Source organism: Pteropus vampyrus, unplaced genomic scaffold (assembly GCF_000151845.1).
Source record: "Pteropus vampyrus isolate Shadow unplaced genomic scaffold, Pvam_2.0 Scaffold213, whole genome shotgun sequence".
In the NCBI taxonomy this organism is placed as follows: Eukaryota; Metazoa; Chordata; class Mammalia; order Chiroptera; family Pteropodidae; genus Pteropus; species Pteropus vampyrus.
Window position 1 is genome coordinate 912960 of NW_011888994.1, and position 24870 is coordinate 937829.

A 24870-nucleotide genomic window follows, 5' to 3' on the forward strand; every position below is an offset into this window, starting at 1 on the left:
ACATGAACTTTATAATGTTCACAAAGCCTTAGGATTCACAGACATTTTCCTAGTATTAGAAAATATTGTTAAATATTAATTAAATATTTTTAAGCCACATTCATTTCGCTGAAACAAACATTTTCCCCAAGGCATCAAATAGTCCTTCAAATTACCATCATGGAGTACCAATGTGAACACTCACTCCAAGTCTAAAGAAGGTAAGTAAGAACCTGTAGCACTCAGGGTTGGCCAGTTGTAAGAGAAGTGGTGTTTCCATAACAAAACAAACTGAAACAAACACAAGCCCATGCTCAGATTCACCACAGACGATGCTTCCTGGAGCCACAGAGCTGTCCAGCAAACATTGGGTAAACAGGACACCATTGCTGAGTAGTACGACTGATTACACCAGCAATAAGCATTATCTTCCTCCAACTTCATTCAACCAAAAAAAAACAAAAACAAAAACAAAAAACACAAGCAAAATCCAGGCCACAACAAGTTAGATAACATTTGTATCATCAATCCTACCACAAACTAACAACGTGAGTAAAAGACTACTGGATCTCAAAACAGGCCCTCAGCACTCAAAATATTGTACATTGATGTGGTCACCACACAGTTTTCATCTGATTCTCAAGACTTACCATCAAAAGAGAACACAATAATTCTCAGTTAATAGAATTGTGACTGTTTAGGTGATGGCATTAATTTAAGGAATGAAGGTGTCTGATGCATCACAACTTGTTGTTAAAAAAATAAATAAATAAATACTAGACTCCCCTTGATAGTTTTTAACTTCTTAAAGGCAAATGAATCAAATTCAGATCAGTCTTCATTCCAAAATAAGCCTATAGTTTAAATGAGAGATTATCCTTCTCCCTCTTTGAAATAAATTAGCTAATAAAAACATAACTGTGTTTGAACATCTACTGAGCTATAGTACTGATACCATACAAGCACGTGAAGAGGAAATTCTGATTTAGCCCATCATCACCAAGTTATAGGACAAGGTGTGACTTCTTTGCAATGCCAGCATATTTTTATGAAAGACATTCACAGAAATGACACCTAGATATTTCCATTTGAAAACTCAAGGCACCACTCCCAGAAGACAACTATTAGGGGGGCCCTTAATGGCTCCCTACACAATGCATAGCATATTGAGATAGTAGTGCTCTGTCCTGAAGGGATGGAATTGGCTACCCAATGCATAATTATACTTTGGATGTGCTGTGACCTACAGATAAAATCCATTTTTATAGCAAGTAATAGCTTTAAAACATTAGAAATAAAAGGAACTTTAAGGTGGCATGGACATTTTGCCTTTCGGAGTTTTTGTTTTTTGTTTTAACAGCATGCAATCCTCTTCCTATTTTTAGGAAACCACCTATTTGTGAGTCTTGGTGGCAGGCGAGACCCTACCTCGCAATACAGATATGGACATTTCCTCTGCTGGTCCTTGGCAGTCATATGACCTAGGTTCAGATCAGCGTGTCCCTTTCCAGGCTCTGAATTTGGAGTAAGTGACACAAAGACTCAGAGTTCAGAGAGATTATTCACAGTAGCAGCAGGGATGACTGCAAAGAGTCAGCCACACCCATCCAGTAGTGGCAGCAGCACCAAAGCCAGATGCCACTGGGGACGGCAAGACTTCAACCACGATTCCTGTCTCTTTTCTGAGCTTAGGTTTTCTGCCATCTTCCATTACTTTGTTTTTTGCCTAAATCATAGTACTATAGCTTACAACTAAGAGCTCTGATTCACACAATGGGAGAAATGTTTTCACATGAGTAATAAGATATGAATTAACCTCATGAATTAGCATTCCCTCTTGTCTAAGAAGTGATAATAGAGTTGTTGGTAAAGATAATATCAGAGATCTTACTTTATTTTTTTCTATCTAAGCTAAACATTTTGGGGCCTTGCTGAAGTTGTAGTTTCTTAATACTAACATGTTACAAAGATAAACATTGAGTTTGAATCTTTTACCACATGAAACTAATCCGTGACAACAGAAGTAGTGTTTACCTTTGGGGAGGGCAAGACCTGGGAGAGTGTGCTAGAAATGTTCTATATCTTGATCTGGGTGATGATGACCTGGGTACATATTTATAAAAACTTACCACATGTACTCTTAAAATTTCTGTATGATTGCATGTTAGTTTATCTAAATAAATAATACACACAGAGACATACAGTCCAGAAGTTGCATTGATATAAGATATCATCATATTGATGAGTAAGAAAATACAAAAAATTTCCTCAAAATGAAGTTCATTTGTACACACTATCTCTTTTGACCCTGGACTTCCCTGGGCATTCTAAAGAATTACCTCCAGGCACATTTCAATGTCCAATGGTATTCTTTAGTGCTTCCTGGAGACGGACACATCTAATTCTAGTTTCATTTCTCTTCACACTTTCAACCAAAATCTCAGCAGGATTCCAGCTGAGCAAGTTTAAGCCCTGCATTCGCCATCTCACAGTATCTCAACTCCCAAATCTAGAGATCTACTTCTTTCTTCTTTTAGTCCTGCCTTCATGCATTCTTTTCTTATCAAAGGACTCTGATCACTATCTGGTCCCAGAGATGACACCTAACTATCCACCAGGCACTAATACACATACTTTACATGGTCAAGTACTATTACTCCCATCACTCTACATATGAGGAAACTGAGGCACATGGAGGTTAAATAACACATTTGAGGTTCAAGTGCTAACACGGGAGGACTAGATCGACTGGTATTGCCCAACTCCTCCCTCTTACTTAGATCTAAAATCCAAGATATGCTCAGCCTCTTCCTTTCCTTCATTTTCCCTGGTGAGTAACTGATGATTTTTCTTTAAAGACAACGATTTGCCATTTCAAATTTTGCATACACATGGAAGGAAATGTCAACCCCAAAGCTGTATGTATTATTCTCTATTCCTTCAAGATAAGAACCAAAATATTTAACTTGCTATAAAATTTTCTATGGCCATTCCTGAGTTACAAACGTCCATCTTCCAAATATAACATATATTCAGATTGATCAAATCCTCCCCTCTCCTCCTTATGTTTCCCTTTTCCAAACTTCTGAGTGGTGGTGATGTTTACAAACATATTAAGATCATATCTCAAATAGCTCTACCAGAAATTTCTGTTTGTTCTGAATTGAAGTCAACATGTCTGGAAAGACACTAGTGGCCCAATTTCCTCTTCCTATACCCTTAAACTTCCACTCACTCCACCTGAGTCAACTCTCACCTGTTCCCAAGAGGCAAAGGTAAAGCTGTATTAGGCAGAAAACTACAGCATCTATGATTGGACACAGCCCTGGATCTTCAACTCAGCACCAGGTCAAAGGGGAGTAAAGGAGGGAGGAAGGGAGGGAAGTAGAGAGAGAGTGAAAAGAGACAGAGACAGAGACATAGCGAGAGAGACAGAGAGAATGAGAATGAAAAGAAAGAAGACTTTTACAAAGCAATTATGAAGAAAGCAAGAAAGACCAAGAGGTCCTGGGAGAATGGCTGCATGCATTTGAGAATATACACTAAAACTGACCCCTTAACGTTTGCCAGTCTTGCCCCTGGGAAGTAAATCTTTCACACTGACTTAAAGTCTTTGAGAGGAAGTTAAGAATTTTTTTTATAATAACGACTGTCTCATCAAATACTTCATGTTCATAAAATTTTGATTTTCATATAGGAATTTCATTTCATTCTTTTAGGACTGTTGCATTTCCTCCGCCGACAAGTAAAAGGGGAAGGAGATATAATTATATTTGGGAACCTATAATAAATAGTAAACAAAGAAACCCCACGCAACAAACGCTCACTGTGTTTATATTTAAATAATTACATTCCATAGATCAATAAACAAAGAAATGATCTTCAATCTCAGAACAAAGTTTGTATTATCATACAACTTACTTATTTCCTTCCTTTTTTCCTCCAAAAGAGACTGAAGGAAGGGCAATTCATGAATTAGGTTAAGAGCCTGGAATGTAAGTAGTGGGACTATGCCTCTGTCCTGCTAGTTTAGTTTAAGGAGGACCTTCTATTGTTCTACATTTAACAGAAGCATGCTGCTAATTTCGAGGGAAAAGTTCACTGAACTTTGTGCCTGTTCTAAATGCTTATTTCCTATTTCTCCCCACTGGTTGACATGCATGGAAAATCCTATGCACATTGGTCCCAGGCTTGCTGTAAATTTCAGACACTGCCCTTTGGAGAAGACTAGCACAGCTTCTGCTGCAACATACACACCTGCACTGGCCCTAGACCACATTGGAGGTACCAAACCACTTACGGAGAAGAAAGTACATCTCGCCAAGAAGGAGAGAAAGGTGCACAGGCATCAAGAGATCTGCACTTTCACTTCAGTCAAAAAGGTGGACTACCTGTAGTATCATAGTATTATTTATCATTTTTCCTTCACACTTTATATAAAGAATTTCTAGTCTATGTGTGTGGGATCTAGTTCTTCAAATGAAAATGGAATTACACTACACTAACACCTGACAAAGACATTACAAGAAAAGAAAACTACAGACCAGTATTCCTCAAGAACATAGAAACAAAACTCAAAATATTAGCAAATTAAATCCAGCAATACATAAAACGGGTAATAACATCACAACTAAGTGGGTTACATACCACAAATGCAAGACTGGTTCAACATTCAAAAATCAATGTAATTCACAGTATTAACAGACTAAAGAAGTAAAATCATATCATCTGAATATACACAGAAAAAGTATTTCACAAAATTCAACATTCACTAATAAAAAACAGATTAAAAAAACTACTGATTCACGTGAAAACATAACTGAATCTTAAATGCATTTTGCTAATTGTAAGAAGCTAGTACCAAAAGATATATAGTGTATGACTCTATTTATATGACATTCTGAAAAAGGCAAAACAGATTCGTGGTTGCCAAAAATGGGGTATGAGGAGAGCGTTTGACTAACAAAGGGGTAGCACAGGTAAATTTTTTTGGTGGGGGGAGGGGTGGTGGAACTCTTCTGTATAGTTCTATGGTGCTGGATACAAGACTCTGTATTTACAAAAATCCACAGAACTGTACAACACAAGTAAATTTTATTACATGTAGATTTTTTAAGTCAGCCGCTATTATGATGGATGGAATACAGACTATGGCAAAGAATCTAACTGTATTACAAATGTACAATATAAGCATCTATAAGCATCTTGAAGACGATTTGGAATAAAGGAGCTGATCTAAGTAACTTTATAAAACAATGTTTTGACTATAAGGCTAAAGACAAAAAAACTGTACACAAACAATGTACTCTTGTTGGTAAGTCTCTAGTCTTACAGGAGTACAGGTTAAAAATACTGTGAAACCACTTTACAAGTGTACTAAGTTTGAATAAATCAGTAAATACACGTACAAGAGTCAAGTTTCTCACTGTCAAAAAAAAAAAGTTATAAGAAAAGAGTGAATATTAGAGTAAACTTTGTAGTACTGAATTGGAGTGAAATATCAGTATAAACTCATGTTTATTTTAATATATGCAGACAGATCAATACAGAAACATAGATATGTTTGTATACATGGGTTAGTGTACAAACTGACATTCCCAAATTCTGTCTACAGAGAAGGCCTAGAAGCAGTGACACTCCACTGGCAATGAGCAAACCTAGTGCCCAGATCTTGGTTTCTAAATGCTATTCACCAATAAAAAGGAACCAGGGCTCCTTGGAGAAATGGCTGAATCTAAGGCTGAGTCAAAAAAAATATAAGATAAGCCTGGAGCAAGTAAGGAAGTCCTTAACAACAAAAGTAGATGGGAGGGTTTCAAAGAGACACAAGAGCCAATCTGAAAAAGCTTTGCAAAGTCCAAAGCTTGAATAACTTGAGCAATAAGTAAAACAATAGCATTGATTATAATCCAAAGAATAAAATAAATATCCATAAGTCCAAACTAATATGGACTACCTTACAGAAGAACTCCAATTAATAAATACAGAAGGAATGAGGGAAATAGAAAGTCAGCATTAGAACACTGCAGTTATAATGACTGCAGGGAGACCCACAAATGAATGCTAAAATTGGTGGACAAAATTTAAAAAAAGATTTTAAATAGCCTCAGGGCCAGCCTTATGGGTGTGCAAGCTTTGCAGATGCACAGGGTCCCAGGCTCAGAAGGGCTCACGCCTGTTTTCTGCTCTGCTACTACCATCTTGAAATTATTTTGAACATGAAGTCCCACATTTTCATTTTGTTCTGGGTTCCACAATCACCTCAAATTCTCTCTCATAAATTATTTATTAATTACAGTGATTTTAATATGTGTCCATAGATTCTGAGTTTAATTCTTCTCCCCTTTGAGTGTGGGCTGATCTTAGCAACTCACTTCTAACAAAAAGAGTGTTAAGCCAGAAAAAATAGTAACTTCACTGTAGAGAATCCTGGCAGACACCACCTTAACCAAGAAGTCGAAGTCAATATTACCTGTAATAAGATATACTGATATCATGTACCTCCTGATATCATACAATAAGATGGGCACATCAACTCTGTGGTATCCTTCTCAAAGATCTATAACCGTAGTCTAATCATGAGAAACAAACCTCACTGTGTTTATATTTAAATAATTACATTCCATAGATCAATAAACAAAGAAATGATCTTCAATCTCAGAACAAAGTTTGTATTATCATACAACTTACTTATTTCCTTCCTTTTTTCCTCCAAAAGAGACTAAAGGAAGGGCAATTCATGAATTAGGTTAAGAGCCTGGAATGTAAGTAGTGGGACTATGCCTCTGTCCTGCTAGTTTAATGAGGACCTTCTATTGTTCTACATTTAACAGAAGCATGCTGCTAATTTCGAGGGAAAAGTTCACTGAACTTTGTGCCTGTTCTAAATGCTTATTTCCTATTTCTCCCCACTGGTTGACATGCATGGAAAATCCTATGCACATTGGTCCCAGGCTTGCTGTAAATTTCAGACACTGCCCTTTGGAGAAGACTAGCACAGCTTCTGCTGCAACATACACACCTGCACTGGCCCTAGACCACATTGGAGGTACCAAACCACTTACGGAGAAGAAAGTACATCTCGCCAAGAAGGAGAGAAAGGTGCACAGGCATCAAGAGATCTGCACTTTCACTTCAGTCAAAAAGGTGGACTACCTGTAGTATCATAGTATTATTTATCATTTTTCCTTCACACTTTATATAAAGAATTTCTAGTCTATGTGTGTGGGATCTAGTTCTTCAAATGAAAATGGAATTACACTATACTAACACCTGACAAAGACATTACAAGAAAAGAAAACTACAGAGCAGTATTCCTCAAGAACATAGAAACAAAACTCAAAATATTAGCAAATTAAATCCAGCAATACATAAAACGGGTAATAACATCACAACTAAGTGGGTTACATACCACAAATGCAAGACTGGTTCAACATTCAAAAGTCAATGTAATTCACAGTATTAACAGACTAAGGAAGTAAAATCATATCATCTGAATATACACAGAAAAAGTATTTCACAAAATTCAACATTCACTAATAAAAAACAGATTAAAAAAACTACTGATTCACGTGAAAACATAACTGAATCTTAAATGCATTTTGCTAATTGTAAGAAGCTAGTACCAAAAGATATATAGTGTATGACTCTATTTATATGACATTCTGAAAAAGGCAAAACAGATTCGTGGTTGCCAAAAATGGGGTATGAGGAGAGCGTTTGACTAACAAAGGGGTAGCACAGGTAAATTTTTTTGGTGGGGGGAGGGGTGGTGGAACTCTTCTGTATAGTTCTATGGTGCTGGATACAAGACTCTGTATTTACAAAAATCCACAGAACTGTACAACACAAGTAAATTTTATTACATGTAGATTTTTTAAGTCAGCCGCTATTATGATGGATGGAATACAGACTATGGCAAAGAATCTAACTGTATTACAAATGTACAATATAAGCATCTATAAGCATCTTGAAGACGATTTGGAATAAAGGAGCTGATCTAAGTAACTTTATAAAACAATGTTTTGACTATAAGGCTAAAGACAAAAAAACTGTACACAAACAATGTACTCTTGTTGGTAAGTCTCTAGTCTTACAGGAGTACAGGTTAAAAATACTGTGAAACCACTTTACAAGTGTACTAAGTTTGAATAAATCAGTAAATACACGTACAAGAGTCAAGTTTCTCACTGTCAAAAAAAAAAAGTTATAAGAAAAGAGTGAATATTAGAGTAAACTTTGTAGTACTGAATTGGAGTGAAATATCAGTATAAACTCATGTTTATTTTAATATATGCAGACAGATCAATACAGAAACATAGATATGTTTGTATACATGGGTTAGTGTACAAACTGACATTCCCAAATTCTGTCTACAGAGAAGGCCTAGAAGCAGTGACACTCCACTGGCAATGAGCAAACCTAGTGCCCAGATCTTGGTTTCTAAATGCTATTCACCAATAAAAAGGAACCAGGGCTCCTTGGAGAAATGGCTGAATCTAAGGCTGAGTCAAAAAAAATATAAGATAAGCCTGGAGCAAGTAAGGAAGTCCTTAACAACAAAAGTAGATGGGAGGGTTTCAAAGAGACACAAGAGCCAATCTGAAAAAGCTTTGCAAAGTCCAAAGCTTGAATAACTTGAGCAATAAGTAAAACAATAGCATTGATTATAATCCAAAGAATAAAATAAATATCCATAAGTCCAAACTAATATGGACTACCTTACAGAAGAACTCCAATTAATAAATACAGAAGGAATGAGGGAAATAGAAAGTCAGCATTAGAACACTGCAGTTATAATGACTGCAGGGAGACCCACAAATGAATGCTAAAATTGGTGGACAAAATTTAAAAAAAGATTTTAAATAGCCTCAGGGCCAGCCTTATGGGTGTGCAAGCTTTGCAGATGCACAGGGTCCCAGGCTCAGAAGGGCTCACGCCTGTTTTCTGCTCTGCTACTACCATCTTGAAATTATTTTGAACATGAAGTCCCACATTTTCATTTTGTTCTGGGTTCCACAATCACCTCAAATTCTCTCTCATAAATTATTTATTAATTACAGTGATTTTAATATGTGTCCATAGATTCTGAGTTTAATTCTTCTCCCCTTTGAGTGTGGGCTGATCTTAGCAACTCATTTCTAACAAAAAGAGTGTTAAGCCAGAAAAAATAGTAACTTCACTGTAGAGAATCCTGGCAGACACCACCTTAACCAAGAAGTCGAAGTCAATATTACCTGTAATAAGATATACTGATATCATGTACCTCCTGATATCATACAATAAGATGGGCACATCAACTCTGTGGTATCCTTCTCAAAGATCTATAACCGTAGTCTAATCATGACAAACAAACCTAAACTGAGGGACATTCTACAAAAAACTTAACGACTATTCACGACTGTCAAGGGCATGAAAAACAGACAGACTGAAAAACTCGGTAGATTACAGACTAAGAAGACATGAGGACCAAACATAATGGAATATCCTAGATGGGATTCTGAAACAGAAAAAATACATTAGTGGGAAAACTGATGAAATCCAAGTCTGTAGTTTACTTAATACTATTGTACCAATTAATTTTTTAGTTTTGATAACTATACTATGGTTATATAAGATGTTAACATTAGGAGAAGCTTGGTGAAGAGTATATAAGAACTCGATTCTTTTGTCTAAAAATATTTCAAAAATAAAAAGTTTTGAATATAAAAATGGAAAAAATATTTTCTGGGGTTCTATTTGACCTGATCCATAAAGGCTATGATATGAAAACAGAATTTCCAAGTGGTAAAAGAACTAGCCCTTTGTGATATTTTTCTAATATTTTTTTAGGATGTTAGTTTCTAAGGGGAAGAAAATACCAATCTGTTCAGCATAGGGCAGAGTAAGAAGAGAAAAAGATTGGCTAGAATTCATACTTCAATGGTTATCGGTGATTAATACAATAAAAATGATTTTCATACAAAACTCAGCTTTTGTTAATGGTGTGAGAGGTTAAATAATAATATATAAACATAATTACTGCAGCATTATTCAGAATAGCCAAGATATGGAAACATCCTAAGTATCAGCTGAGTATATATATAAGAAAATGTGATATATACATACAATGGAATGTTATTCAGCCATGAGAAAGAAGAAAATCCTATCATTTGCAGAAACAAAGACAGACCTTGAAGGAATTATGCTAAGGGAAATAAGTCAGACAAATACTGTATGAACTCACTTATGTGTGGCATCTAAAAAAGCCAAACCCACAGAAACAGAGTACAATGATAGTTACCATGGGCTGTGGACTGGGACAGATGGAGAGATTTTGATCAAAGGGCACAAACTTTCAGTTATAAGATGAATAAGTCTGAGGAATCTAATGTACAGTATGATGATTATAGTTAACAATACTCTATTACATACAAAACTTGAGTAGATTGAATGTTCTCACCACAAGAAAGAAATGGTAATTGTATGAGATGATGGAGGTGTTAGCTAACACTACAGTGGTAATCATTTTGCGATATATAAATGTATCAAATTAGCACACTGTATAATGTAAACCTACAGTGTTATATGTCAATTAAATAATTTATTGAGATCTTAAAATACATTTATATAACATATAGTACATGATAATATTTATTGAGAATTCAATTTATTGTGATTATATCGCAATAAAGCTGGAAAATAAATAGTAGAGGTCCATGATGCTCAGAAATAAATATTAGAACACTTGGACAGGTGAAGGAAGAAACCAAACCGGTCCAAGAGCTGAGGGAAAGCACAGGACATAGAATCAGAGCACTACAGCTTGGTCACTCACTCCAAGACCTTGACAAGACCCATTTCCTGCTTGGAGATGAGTAAGCACTCTCAGCATTAAGTGGTTGGGCCAGCTGTTTGTAAGAACTTCAGAGCTAGTAGGGTCTCAATACAAGTCTATAAAGAAAATGCTCATACCTATTGTCATGGATGATCATAAGCAAAATATGAAGCAGCACTATTATTTAAAAAACAAAACAAAATATTTTAACCAACCCAGACAACGGAAGTTGCAGTGGAAACTCCCAGCTACTCACAACCCACCAGGTAAAATTTTCACTTGCAAGGGATAAGGATTGTCATTCCCACAACTGCAATAGGGTCTTCATAACTATTGAGTAAATTCAACTTTCCCAAAGTGCAAAAGGTAGATTTGATAGTCTCTCAATTTCTCTTGCAGTTCCATTATTTAAGGAATCTAATTTACTCCCTGCCAGTACAGGATTACTCATCAACTTCTATCTTCCAGAAACACACATATCTTTTTATACTAGAAAGTACAAAAATGCATGCCTTTAATAGATAGTTTGTTTTGTTTGTATTTTGTTTAACTAGAGGAGAATTAATAAATTTATTTGGTTAATGGAGAGTCACTCTTGGGAGATATAATAAAAAATTAATATAAGTTTTCAAAAACTATGAACTTTATGAAGAAAATGAATAGAAATCTATGAACTTGTCTCCGCATACTGCTCAAAGATGGTTAAATTAAACTGAACATATGGCTTTATTGAAAAAACACATGATAATAATTTATATCTATATGTCTGGGCTTTCCCCAATTTCTGCTCAGATTCAACAGTAAAAGATAATTTATAAGTCTATTCTTTGGAACCACCAAGCCAGGCCACTCTGTCAAACCCTTCTCCTTATCCCTGGACTGAGATGGGGATGTCATTTCCTGCACAGAGGCAGAAATAATGCCACCCCCAAACACACAACTCTGGGCAGACTTAGTACAGTCACCCTCTAATTGCCAACTATTACTTTCTTACACACTTTACATACATACGCTATCACCATTACCTCGAAGATAAATCGCCCTTTAGACATCACTCCAATTTCTGAATTTGCCTCTCTGCTCTTATCATAGGCAAGTACAAGATGAGAACAGCCAAGAAGGGCCAGGACCGAGAGGGACACTAACTATAAGGTCCAACTCTAGCCATGTAGGGTAGGGCATGTGATGCTGTACCACTGGGGACAAGATGGGCAACCACACATTCCAGGGAGAGGACGTGGAGTCTATGGAGGTGTCACACTTAGGTGGAACAGAAGGCAACAGGTTCCAGGTGACTAAATCAGAATCCTAATTCCAGCACTCCTAGCTCTGCAGACACTAAGCATTGCAAGGTCAGGGCTGCCCATCAAAAAAAAAAAAAACACCCCTATTGACTTAGCGGCCCTTTGAGTTAAGAGTTAAAGTAACACATGACTCATACACATGCCCAGATAATCCTATTTGCTGATCTTAAAGCAGGAGCAGGAAGAGGGGGAAACAGAGAGGGACAAGATGGGAAGGGAACACCAATCGAGGAAGTTATTTGGGAAGTTGTTTGCCCCCTGGGTACCACCTTGACTTCCAGTAAATAACCATATCTTATCTTATCTGAGGCATTTATCTAAATGTCTCCTCCTAGTGAAAGTAAGTCACACACTAGAATTTTCTTCTCCAGCCTTCTTAGTTAACCTAGACCTTCCTTATAAGTCACGATTTATAAATATAAGACTAAACATCATTTTCCTTTATGTAAGCATCATTCATTCATTCAGTGTTTACTGAGCACCTCCTGTGTGCCAGGTACAGTATCCAAGTCTGAGCAGTGAAAAGCAGAGGCACTGTCTCTGCCCTCACAGCTCACATTCCAGTGAAGAAAAACATGAAGAGTGATTTTAAAATTTTAATGATTTTTTTAAAAATGTTGTATGTTTCCCCACAGTACTTTTAACTTTGACACAGAAATCAAAATCGTTGTCAATGTTGTTTTGTTGGTTGGTTTTTAATGGCCTTCCTTTGAATAGTATACCTGAGAGGCTAAGGAAAACAAGATTTCATCTGCTTCTTCTCCAGGCTATTTCTGCCTCTCTGACCAAGGACCCCTTCTAAAGGGAGTCCCTCGCTGCCTTAGCTCCACTCAGAGCTTTGATGGCTGCTGGACCTTCTGCCTAAGCATCCTGGGATTAAGAGTTTTTTTCTACCTGAGTTAACCAACACAAAAAGCACCATCATGGGAACACCACCACACATCCAGCACTCCTGAAACCTGAGTCTAAGCAGGCTGTGAACAGGCAGTCGCTGGTGTGCACTCTCATGCCTTTGTAATTGGTAATAAGCCACTTTATTCACTGCCAATATCATCCCTATCATCAGAGGTCAACATCTGAGATGACAACATGGTCTATAAAAATGTACTCTTCAAACATCTAGAATGGTCCAGGAAATCACAATCCCTGGAAACTCTGGCCAGAAACTGGATTTCCCTTGGCGCACAGCAGGCATTCTAAAACTAGGTCTCCTTTTGTGGAATTCCCTGCCTCCATTTCCTTTCCCTTCCCCCAAAATCAACACCAAGTCAAATGGACAACTCTCCTTTCAGAAGTGTTCACACTCGAGGTTTCAGAGAGAGGTTAAACTAGCAAGGACAGTGACCACTAAGTGGTTCTAATTTACAGAAAAATTGAGGAGGATGCTGATCGCAGTATTTATGACTATTAGTTCCATCAATAACCATTTCCTCAGTGCTTATTCTGCGCCTGATGCTGCTTGAGCCTCACCTCGAATGTCACATAGTTAACCAGAAGCTGGAAGGAGAGCTATGAGGCAGGAAGTGTGAAGTTGGTCAACAGAGAAGGTGGGAGCACTGGTCGAGTAAAGAAGGCTGTTAATTGAGCTATAACACCTATAACAGAGCAGAGAGTGCTGTATCTTTAAAGTCTTTTAAAATAAACCTGACTTCTTAAAAGTTGCTTGCCTTGGCTACTTCTGCCCCATGTGTCAATAAATAAAATATCCTCCACCTATGTTTTAAATGCTTTTAAATTCATAGAGTTAACCCTGCCTAAGAAAAGAGGTCACTTTTCCTACTCAAACAGATTTTTTTTATTATTTATTATTATTTATGCCTACAGCACCTGGTCTTCCTAGGTGGTCTCCCATCCAAGTACTAACCAGGCCCGACCCTGCTTAGCTTCTGAGATCAGACATTGGGCTTGTTCAGGGTGGCATGGCCGTAGACCATGGACCATGGCTCCACTGGGGTGTGAACACAGAACCTTCTGTGTGTAAAGCAGATGTGCTAACCGCTACACTATGGAACCACATCCAACTCAAACAGATTTAGATGGAGTATTTTTTGCTATTTGAACTCACCATATAAATTCTTACTATCTCAACTCAGGATCTATATACATTCACATAATGAGGAATGTCTATAATTCCAGAGTAATACATAAATAAACTTTAACCCCACCAATTGAAAGGTTTGAAGAACCCTAGCAGTAAACCATACTACACAGATGACTACATAAACATTTCAAATATCTTATCAGAAATTCTACCAAACCACTTCACACCCATGAGGATGACTATTATCAAAACAAAAAATGAAAAATGTTGGAGGATGTGGAGAAATTGAAATCCTCATGCACTGCTAGTAGGGATGTAAAATGGTACAGCCGGTGTGGAAAACAGTTGAGCTATTCCCCCAAAGTTAACCATAGAACTATCAAATGATCCAGTAATTCCACTTCTAGATATATACCCAAATGAATTAAAAGCAGAGACTCATATACTTGTACACCAATGTTCATAGCAGAATTATTCACACTAGCAAAAGGTGGAAACCATCCAAATATCCATCAACAAATGAATGGATAAACAAAATGTAGTGTACATGTGCAATGGATTATTCAGCCTTAAAAAGAAATGAAATTCCAATACATGCTATAATATGAATGAACTGGAAAACATTATGCTAAATAAGCCAGACACAAAAGGACAAATGTTATGAATCCATTTATATTAGTTACCTAGAGGATTCAGATTCATGGAGACAAAGTAGAATGGGGGTTGCCAGGGACTAGGGTAGGAGAGAGTGGGGAGTTAGTGTTTAATGGGTGCAGAGTTTCAGCTGGGGAAGCTCTGGAGATGGTAATGGTTGCACAATCTCAATGTACATAATGCCACCGAACTGCATACTTACAAATGGTTATAGTATTAAAATTTGTTATATATATTTTACAGAATAAATAAGAAAAAAATCTATACCAAAGACCTACTAGAATTGCTAAAATTTAAAAAAAAAAAAAAAAAAAAAACAGTGACAATGCTAAATGCTGACAAGGATGCAAAGAAATTGGATTTCATACATTGATGGTATAAATGTAATATGGCACAGCCACTCCGGAAATTAGTTTGGTGGTTCCTTTAAAAACTAAATATGTACTGACCACAGAACCCAACAGTTGCGTTTTTGGAGAGTAATCCCCTAAAAATTGAAAATTATGACCATACAAAAATCCATACACAACTGTTCACAGGAGTTTTATTTATAATAGCCAACACCTGGAAGCAACCAAAAGGTCCTACAATAGGTGAATGATTAAACTGCGGTACATCCATACCACAGACTACTACTCATCAACAAAAATGGGCAAGCTACTGCTATGTACAACTTGGATGGAACTTTAGGACATTAGGCTGATTAACAAAGCCAACCCCCAAAGATCACATGTTTTATGACTCCATTTATGTAACATTTTGGAAATGACAAAATTATAGTGATGGAGAAGAGATTAGCGATTGCCAGGAGTTACGTATAGGGGGAGGGCAGAGAGGGTCAAGTGTATGAATGTATGATAGTTTATCTATTCACTGGTGAAAGCTGAAGATATTTTCAATTTTCTTCCATGAAAAATGCTTCGAGAACTACTCTGTATACCCGTTCTTTAATCAAAGACTACAATTTAATGGCTAACTGTCGATCTTAGTCATCTCAGCTTTCACTTAAAGCACAATGGCAGCTACCCACAGAAATTCCACTGACAACTTGTCATATATCAACTTACGTCCACCACAACTTGGCTTATTTTCTTCCCCATTGTGCCTGGGGGAAGCTCACTATTGAATTCAGCCAGTGGTTTTGACACAATATCATCTATTTTCATACTTAATTCTCTACCATCAATGTATAAATACCTTTTAAAATTCAAGAACACACAAAGATGTATAGGCTGTACTCACTTCAAACTAATCTAGTATATAAAAGTGTGAATTCAACCATACAATATCAAAAGTGTCTACCATTGGGTTTTAGTAAAGAAAGAACTCTTCTTTATTTTATTTATATTTAATTTTTCTAAAAACCTTTTATTACTTAATGAAGAATACAGTAAAGACATAAAGAATCATAAAAGTTACAAATCAAAATAAAAGCAAATGCATTACTATGAAAGCTAATCTTAGACCAAAAAAAAAAGTCAACTCGTGTTTGTATCACTAATCCTTAGGATATTTTTATATTCTGATTCACACAGTGTTTTCAGTTTCTTATCAAAATATGTAGTACTCCATTTATACAATATTTTATAAGTTTAAATGGCAAAATGTGTGATTTCTCTTTGACTTGCAAATATTCTTAAATCTAATTTTCAAGCAGCCAAGTCCACTTAAATGGATTAATGCTTTCATGATGCAACTTTATTAAATAATCTGCTGAAAATAAATACTTTAGTAATCATTTTAATTTTTTCTATAGATTTGTTACCTGTTCTCATGGGAATACACGAAGCTGTTTCCTCTTTCAATAACTCAAGGCCATATTCTAAACAATAAACAATTATGTCAGATGCTTAAATGCAGTATTCAGTTCAAATTCTCTGCCATGCTCACCACTTTCCATATCCGAGATCGTCCACAGAGACCAGCTCCCACATGTGCCACTCCACAACCTGCTCATTTCAAATTCCAAATCGGCACAAAAGTCTTTGGGAATTTCACAGATAAATTTAGTCTTTAACACGGCCTATACCAGCAACCGTGTCTAAACTGCTTCCAGCTCTCTCTCTCTAGTGGAGCCCCTTCCCTTCCTGTTGGTGGCACTACAGCGCCCAAGGGAATTTTCAGGGTCTGGATAAAAGGAAGCTGAATTGGGAATATTTTTTATGTTTATGCAACTTGTCAGCCTTTTTAAATTTTGTAATTTCTCATTATACTCACTTTCGATCTAATTTATATTTACAGTTTTATATTCCTTTCCTGAGAGAATCTTCAAATTGCAAAAGTTTCAGGTCCCACAAAACCTGGATCTGTCCCTGCTTGTACACATCACTTAATAGATGGCACATAAAATTTTTCATGTGAATGAATGCATGCACAAATGCTCTCACAGCAAGTCACCTAACATCTCTAATATCACTACCGCTACAAAGTAGTAATGTGTGATTCTACTGCAATAGCTAACACGGAAAAACATTTTGTAGGGCACTACAAGGTGCTCTAAACAAGTAAGCCGGTAGTACCATGATTTTTGTCCCCCAAAGACATGGAACTTAACAACTATCGGGTATCTTCCCTTAGAGAAGGCAAGCTTTTCATTCCCTACTATTTCATCAGAACTTCCCTATTGTTAAATTCTAATTCTTAGCTAGGAATTGTCTGCCCCACAAAAACTTTCTTAATTTTTTATTGCATACTTTTGATATATTCCATATAGTACCTTCAAAATTTACTTAAGATTTAAATTCTGGAACATGTTCCCCGCCAAACCTCCCAATTTCCTGACCATTATGATGATAGCCTCCTCTGCTTGACCTTCCCCTCTGACTCTGTGCACCCTTAGAGTACAAAATACCAACATGACTGTCCTCATCCCCAAATAGGGGTGGTCACATACCTGCCAGGAAAATGTATACAACAGTACAGAAATGAGCAAACAACAAAAGTAAAGTGTCCTCCAGGTTGAACCTCAAACACTATTTATCGAATGGAACTAAATTAATTAGAACCATGTATTCATTCAAAAAGTATTTATTGAGCATGGCACTGAACTGGTATTGCAAAGTCAGTAGACAGAAAAAATTTTAAATCTCAGCTGTCCTGGTGTTCACAAGCTTAATAGAAGAGACATTAAACAAAACCCCCACAAAAATGTAAAGTGGAAGTATCTAGAGGACTTTGAGGGTGTGACATTTGACCTGAAACCTCTATAGTAACTAAGAATTTAATTATACAAAGGAGAGGGGAGCAAGAGTGTGCCAGGTAGAGGGAATAGCACATACAAAAGTCTCACGGGAAAAAATATGACATTTATGAGGAACTGAGAGGAGGAGGATATGGCCAGAGCTTATGGTGCAAGAAGTTTGTACAATCTCACATATATGACCACGCACCAGCTTTAATTATCCTCAACCATTTTGTCAAGTGGGTCCTCCCTCACAATGACCAGACATTGTCTGGAATGCTCCTATAAAGGGTCAGAGAGCAAACTTGCCTCCCCATCAATGATTCTGCAGAAATTCAATCAGTCTACAGTGCACTGGACACTATACTAGGTATTATGATATGACAACGGGTAACACTGTGTCCATGGGACAGCTGTGGTGTAATTGAGAACACTCTGAAGTAAGAGTTAGAAGATCTGGGGTTCAAATCCACGTTCTGTCATAATTCAGCTGGGTGGCCAGTTCTGTGCCAATCACAGATAAATGCGGATGAAGGAACACTGCTCCGCTTCTTTGAACCTCAGTTTTATTATCTGTAAATGAAGGATAATTCCTACCTCACAGGGTTTTTGTTACAAATTAAATGAGAACTCACTAAAAAGTATACTGTACTATTCAGTGTTTGGCACATAACAGATTTCTAAGCTATTTCATTGGACCCAAGGGTCTACTTTGCTCCAAATGATTTATCCTACTAAAATGTGAATGCTAGTATTATTAAATGGCATTTTAATTTTTAAATTCTAATTCTTTTTTTTTAAAGCAGGAAGCTCTTACTCTCTTTGAATTAGCCTTGCCTTTCGAAAGCCCAGCCCTTCAGGCCACAGAGCATACCCAGGACACCAAGGGATAGCAATACATTTTGGTTGTTGCTAAGTACCTAGGAGGTAGGAAGCAGCTTCCAAAATGGTAACCTAACCCATGAAGTGAAATCGAGGCCTTAGGAAATTGCCAAATGTACAGCTTCCCAGTATCATAACCTAGATGCAACACAGTATTGCATTCCTATCTTAGCAATATTCCTGGTTAGGGAACTAGAGCACCTTGAGCAAAGTTCTGCAAATCGGAAAATGAAAAAACCCACCAAAATAGAAAGAGGGCTTGTCTGATTCGAACCAAGACAGGACATGGCTACAAGGCAAGAGATGAATGTAGGAGGAGAATAAAGTATTCACAAAGTCTGAGAAAACGGCAACTGTGAAGAGGCTAAAGGCAGCAATCCAAATGTAAAGCAATCCTGGCGGAGGAGAGAAAATAGACGGCCATGACCATCTGCACATCTTGATGACTGATCAACTACAGAGAATAGAGGAACAGGAGCAATTACAAAAACTCATTTAAAGTTGGAATCCCTGGGAGAATGGTGATATGGTAAAGGAAATCAGGAAGTTGAAAAGAGGATTGATTGCTTTAGAGAAGAACTTGAAAAAAGTTTTTCTTTCTTTCTTTCTTTTTTTTTTTTTTTTTTTTCATTATTGAATAGTTTGGATTTGAAGCCAAGGCTGGATAATTGAGTGGAAACAGCAAACAGGCCAGCTGGAAACAGAAGATGTAGCATGGGCAGAGGTCAGCGGGGGAGCCCACAAGGAGGAGCTGTGGTTGAAACAACAAGGAAAAAAGGAGAAAGGTGTGGGCCCTGGGGAACACCCACATAAGCAGAGGAGAAGAAAGCACAATAGACAAAGTTAGAACTCGAAAGAGAGCCAGCAGACTTGGAGGACACCAAAAGTACAATTTTTAAACTAAATCAGGTCAGGTAACTTCCCTACCTAAACTTCTCACTGATATCTCATTTCATTACCTTGGATGCCAAAGCTTTCTATGACCTAGCCTTGCCTACCTCTCTGACCTGTCTGCTCTCTCACAATGCACTGGCCACATTGACCTTTTGCTGTCCTTCAAATATATGAAGTTTATTCCTATTTTAGGGCCTTTGTTTCTGATCTTTCTTCTAGCAGGCTCTATAGAGATCCTGGCTCCCACCTTATCAAACCCTTTTCTCCCACACCATTCTCTACTATATCACACTGTTGTATTGCCCTAACACACACCACTATCTGAAGTGCTTATGTTTTTATTTGTGTTCCTACTGGTCTACCTCTCTACTCTCAAGTGGGCTCTGGGAGAACAGGGTCCTAGGACCTTGTCTGTTTCCCTCTCTGCTATATCCTTAGTGCCTGGAATAGTACACTGCACTAAAGGATTTAAGAATAAAGACACCTTACATTAATCAAGAACAAAATTAAGGACCTTCATGACATCAGTTGTGATAAAAATAAATAAATAAATAACAAGGCTAAAGTCAGATTGTAACAAATTATAGAGAGGAAGAAGAGACAGGAATTAGAAACAATTTATTCGAAACATACACACACACACAGTTATAAGAGTGAGTGGAAGGAATTTTTGATAATATATCACTATATATCACATCTTCTGTAAGAGCTACCTTTCCAGAATGTGTAAATAAAACATTCCCACTGGATCACATCTTATTTCTTCTGAAGTTCTTCCAGAGAAAATCTGACCTATACCCGTTGTGCCTAAAATTCTCACTTAAGATGGCAATAATTTTTAAAAAGTCAAACAGAAAAAAATATATCCATTTTTTGGTGTATTTAAAAAAAGAAAAGAAAAACAAGGCTGCATCTTACCCAAAACCGTGGGGGCTGTCACAAAAATATGGGACAATCAGACTCTAAGAACACTTGGTATTTATTTACCCACAGCTTACAGCCACAAAGAAATTCCTTCAAAAATGGGTGCTGGACTAATTCTTCCTGCGGTTTCCTGTAGTTGTACATTTTACCTTCAGGTTCTTTGTTAGAAGTCTGTCATCTCAGTGGTAAGAGTAGAAAGGGACTCCATAAAGTACCATAAAGTGCTGACAGGAAAAGGTACTATTTCTTTAAGAATCAGGAAGGGATGAAGCTAATGGAGGATTTATATATACCTCTAAGTCAAAAGTTTTGCTAAAGTCTGAGAAGTGGTTTTCCCCTCTGGTCTTGCCAGAACCATCAAGCAATCTGTAGAAGCAGCTAAGTAGGTCAAGACTTCTCAGGAACTGAAATTTTGTGGCTGCTAGCCAGGCAAGGTGAAGTAGTTATCTTCTCTGTGGCTAGAACATACTGCTTTGGAGTTTGTTTGCCCCCTCATGAGGAAACAGGAAAAAAGGCAAAAAGGTAGAAGCAAAACCAGGCAGAGAAGGTAGGAGAAGGTATAGTTAATTTAGTAGAAAGCTAGAGCCACCAAGGAGACTTCAACCAGCCCAGTTCAAACAACTATGGTGAAAACCACCCAACAGGTGGCAATTAGTTGAGAGGCACATGCTGCTGTATTTAAGTCAAGACACAAGTAAAATTAATATGATTTGCTTAAAACAAGTTTGCACAAAGTAAATGAGTGATCTATAAATTGATTTCAGGCAAAAGCCCCTCCTAATTCCATTCTCAAAACCAGAATTATCTTAACTGACATGTGTTTAAAAAAAAAAAAACCTTCACCCACACCCTCTGACAACACCTGAGCTAATGAAATTTATATTAACTTGAGCTGGAGAGCTTGATGGGGCAAATGACCACCAAATTATTGGGCCCAGATTTTTGTGAGCAAATGAGCTTTAGAGGGTCAGGGCTTGCCTAGACTTACTTACAAGCAGCATCCTATAACAGGACAAAACAATATGGCACAAACGAGATACTTTAAGGCCCAAGATGATACCATTCTTCATGTTGTAAAGCTCAAGGGAGACTGCAGGGCAGGAAAGAACAAAATGGCACCCTTGAGTACCTGGCCAACAGGGAAATCAAGTTGTGACAGCACAATGAAGGTAGGATAACTCCAGGCTTATTGTGAGATCTACTACTAACTTTCTGGGTCAAAAAAAAAAAAAAGTATGCTTCTAATAAAGCATTTAAAAATCCTGAGTATCAAATCAACTGCGTTAACTTGGTCAAATAAGTCCCTTAAGGTACCTCAATTTCCTCATCTGCAAAGCAAATGCAAAGGTCTTGAGGGTGTCCTCACATGCTAATATCCCAAGTTGATGGTCAAGAGAGGCCAATCACAGGCAGCCCATCAGGAGATGCAGAGCCACAGCAGAGAAGGGGCAGCATCTGGAGGACAGGATTTCCTGCAACAGGAACCAGAAGCCAGAGGGAATCCGCAGGAGTCAGGAAGGAGGTGTCTGCCAGGTGAGCAAAGAACAAAGCTACCAAGTCACTTACTGCCTCAATAGGAAGCTGCCTCCCTGGGCTAGGAAACAAGCCCTGGGACCTGTCCTCGGGTCCTCCCCACAGAAGGCTGGGATCAAGGGAAGTGTACTGGACCAAGGATTCAAGAAAACTACACCAAGACCCAGAAGTAGATAGGAGAGATTTAGCTCAGCTACTTAAAGTGCTAATCAGATCTCTAAACATCAATTTGAATCTTCAATTAATACATATAATGAGCCCAGCAGCAAACAATATTCGTGGGACAAAACAGCAGGAGACTGTGACTCAGAATAAAAGAATAATATAAACATAAAATGCTAAGGGAATAGGAAAGCAGCTTAGATCCAGCTGGCAACAAGCTACTGAAGTAAAAACTTCATTGTCCAAACAGTTATACCGTTTGCTGCTTCCAGATAAAGAAATAACAATACTCTTCTTAGTTGCTATGATTAACATGCCTGAAGGTTGGAAGAGAGCAAGAGCCCACACGCAAAGGTTCACAGACACACTCAGCAGATGTTATAAAAATCTCCGTGGATTAAATGTTTATATTAACCAGAATTTGGGAAACAGCAGAAGTGAAGTACCATGGGGGAGGAGGGGAATTAAATCAAATAAAAGAATTTTTTTGGAGCTTCTATGAAGTTACTAACAGAAAATTTAAGAAGTTACCTTTGCACAATGAAAATGAGAACACGACCCCCAATTTCGCAATTATCAGTTATTAAAGCTAAAAACTAGATATTAAATATTTCTGAAAGTTGCTAAAAGAAATGTGAACTATTACATCCACAGAGAAATGGCTTTGATCCACACCCATTCATTTAAAAAAAATGAATTTGAGTTATGCCTGATGACTTGGAGTTGCTACAAAGTATTGCTGAGTTAGAAAAAATAGAAAAGTCTACATCATATGATCCAAATTTTTAAATTTGGATTTTATTAAAATTTGATTTTATTAAAGCTTATATCTGTATTTATGTATGTATATAGTAGCATGAGCACAGAAAAGTATGGAAATACGTACACTAAATCAGTGGTTCTCAAACTTTAGCGTACTACATCAGAATTACCTGAAGGCTGTGTTAGAACAGATTGCTGGGCCCCACTCCCAGAAGGTTTGACTCAGAAGGTCTGGGGTAAGGTCTGAGAATTTCTATTTCCAACAAGTTCCCAGGGGATACGAATGCTACAGAGAACAAGTGCACTAAGTTTCAAAGAGAGTTACACTGGAGGACAGAAGGGAAGTATGAAATAGGGGAGAGGGTGTAGGATTAATGGGATCTCTCCAAGATAATAAAAACAACTTTTCTATGATTTCTTTCATGGAACAAACATTATGTGTGTACATGTGTGCACGACTACGCGCAATAACAAATTTCTGAAAGGAGCATCACCAAAATACTATGGAAAGTTCTTTCAAAGGTAGAATTTTAAGTAATGTTCACTTTCTTCTTGATAATTTTCCTTTTTTTATGATGAGCAAATGTGATTTAATGATTTAACACAAAGCTATTTTTATCGAGACAAAAGGGGGAAAAAGCCTTTGGAACCAACAATTTCTCAAGAAGGAGCTCTTCTGTTTTACTCACAGAACTGAACTGATATTTTGGGAAAATAATTGCTAATTGAACTTCGTATAAAAATAAAAATGTAATGAATGTGAAAAAGGCAGTTCTTGGGTAATGAAGTAACTAAATATAAGATTGTTTTATAACCTACCTTAATGAAAATTTAGAGAAAACTATTTTAAAAATAATCAAAAACCATTACCAGGAAAAATATACAATTTAGTTCGTGAATGCAAAATCTCTTCCTCTTTCAAAATCTAATCAAATATCCACTAAGCAAAAATCTCTCCTTTCAAGCTGTACTTGCATCATTTCCTATCTCTGTTTATGTACAAACTAGAAAATAACAAAAAGAAATACAATAAACAAAAAACTAAAGTAAAAAATTACTTTATGACTTTCAATATTGAACTTTCAACTCCCAATGGTACCAAAGTTCTAAGCTAGAAAATAACATCTTAGATAAGTTATACTAATTCTAATTTATACTTTTCCAGGCTTTTACTCTTCTCATTAGCTTCATTACTACAACTCTCCGCTAGCTTAGATTACCATTCAATCTAAAAATTAAGCCTAGACTTCAAACCAGACTTCATGCCTCTGCTATCTTTTCTACTGGAAACAAACGACCTAGTCTTCCAGAACTGTTTCTTTAGTGCCCTTTAAACACAGATGCAGGAGCTGCTCAGAGGCTGAAAACTGGATTTGCAATGCTCACATCGATATTATAAAACTCTTGGCTACCAGTCTTGCCAATCCCTGCTTCTTCTCTAATTTTATTATAGTGCAGTGTTTCTCTTTTCCTGCAATAGCAATTCAGTGGACCTCCATGGTTCATTTTAAAAATTAGAGTGAGTCTGTGGCTGAGTTCAGAAATATCCCTGTATCCTCAACACTAAGATATAATCTCCTTCCTGAAACAAGCAAACAGAAATATTTGCTCCCCCGCTCCACCCCCCCCAAAAAAAGGCTGAGGGAGGAAAAAAACACAAATGTTTGCTCAAAAAAGCCAAAAAATTCTACAGCACAAGAGGCAGAATCAGTGACTGAAACAGATTCTCTGAAACAGA

General features: G+C 37.1%; 1 protein-coding gene and 1 pseudogene across 3 annotated transcripts in view; both read right to left on the reverse strand.

Annotated features, from left to right (window-relative positions):
* Window positions 1–24870, reverse strand: part of ARHGEF28 (Rho guanine nucleotide exchange factor 28) — a 272376-nt gene that overhangs the window by 192028 nt on the left and 55478 nt on the right. The gene's annotated exons all lie outside the window — the stretch shown is intronic.
* LOC111747183 lies at window positions 13915–14030 on the reverse strand (annotated as a pseudogene).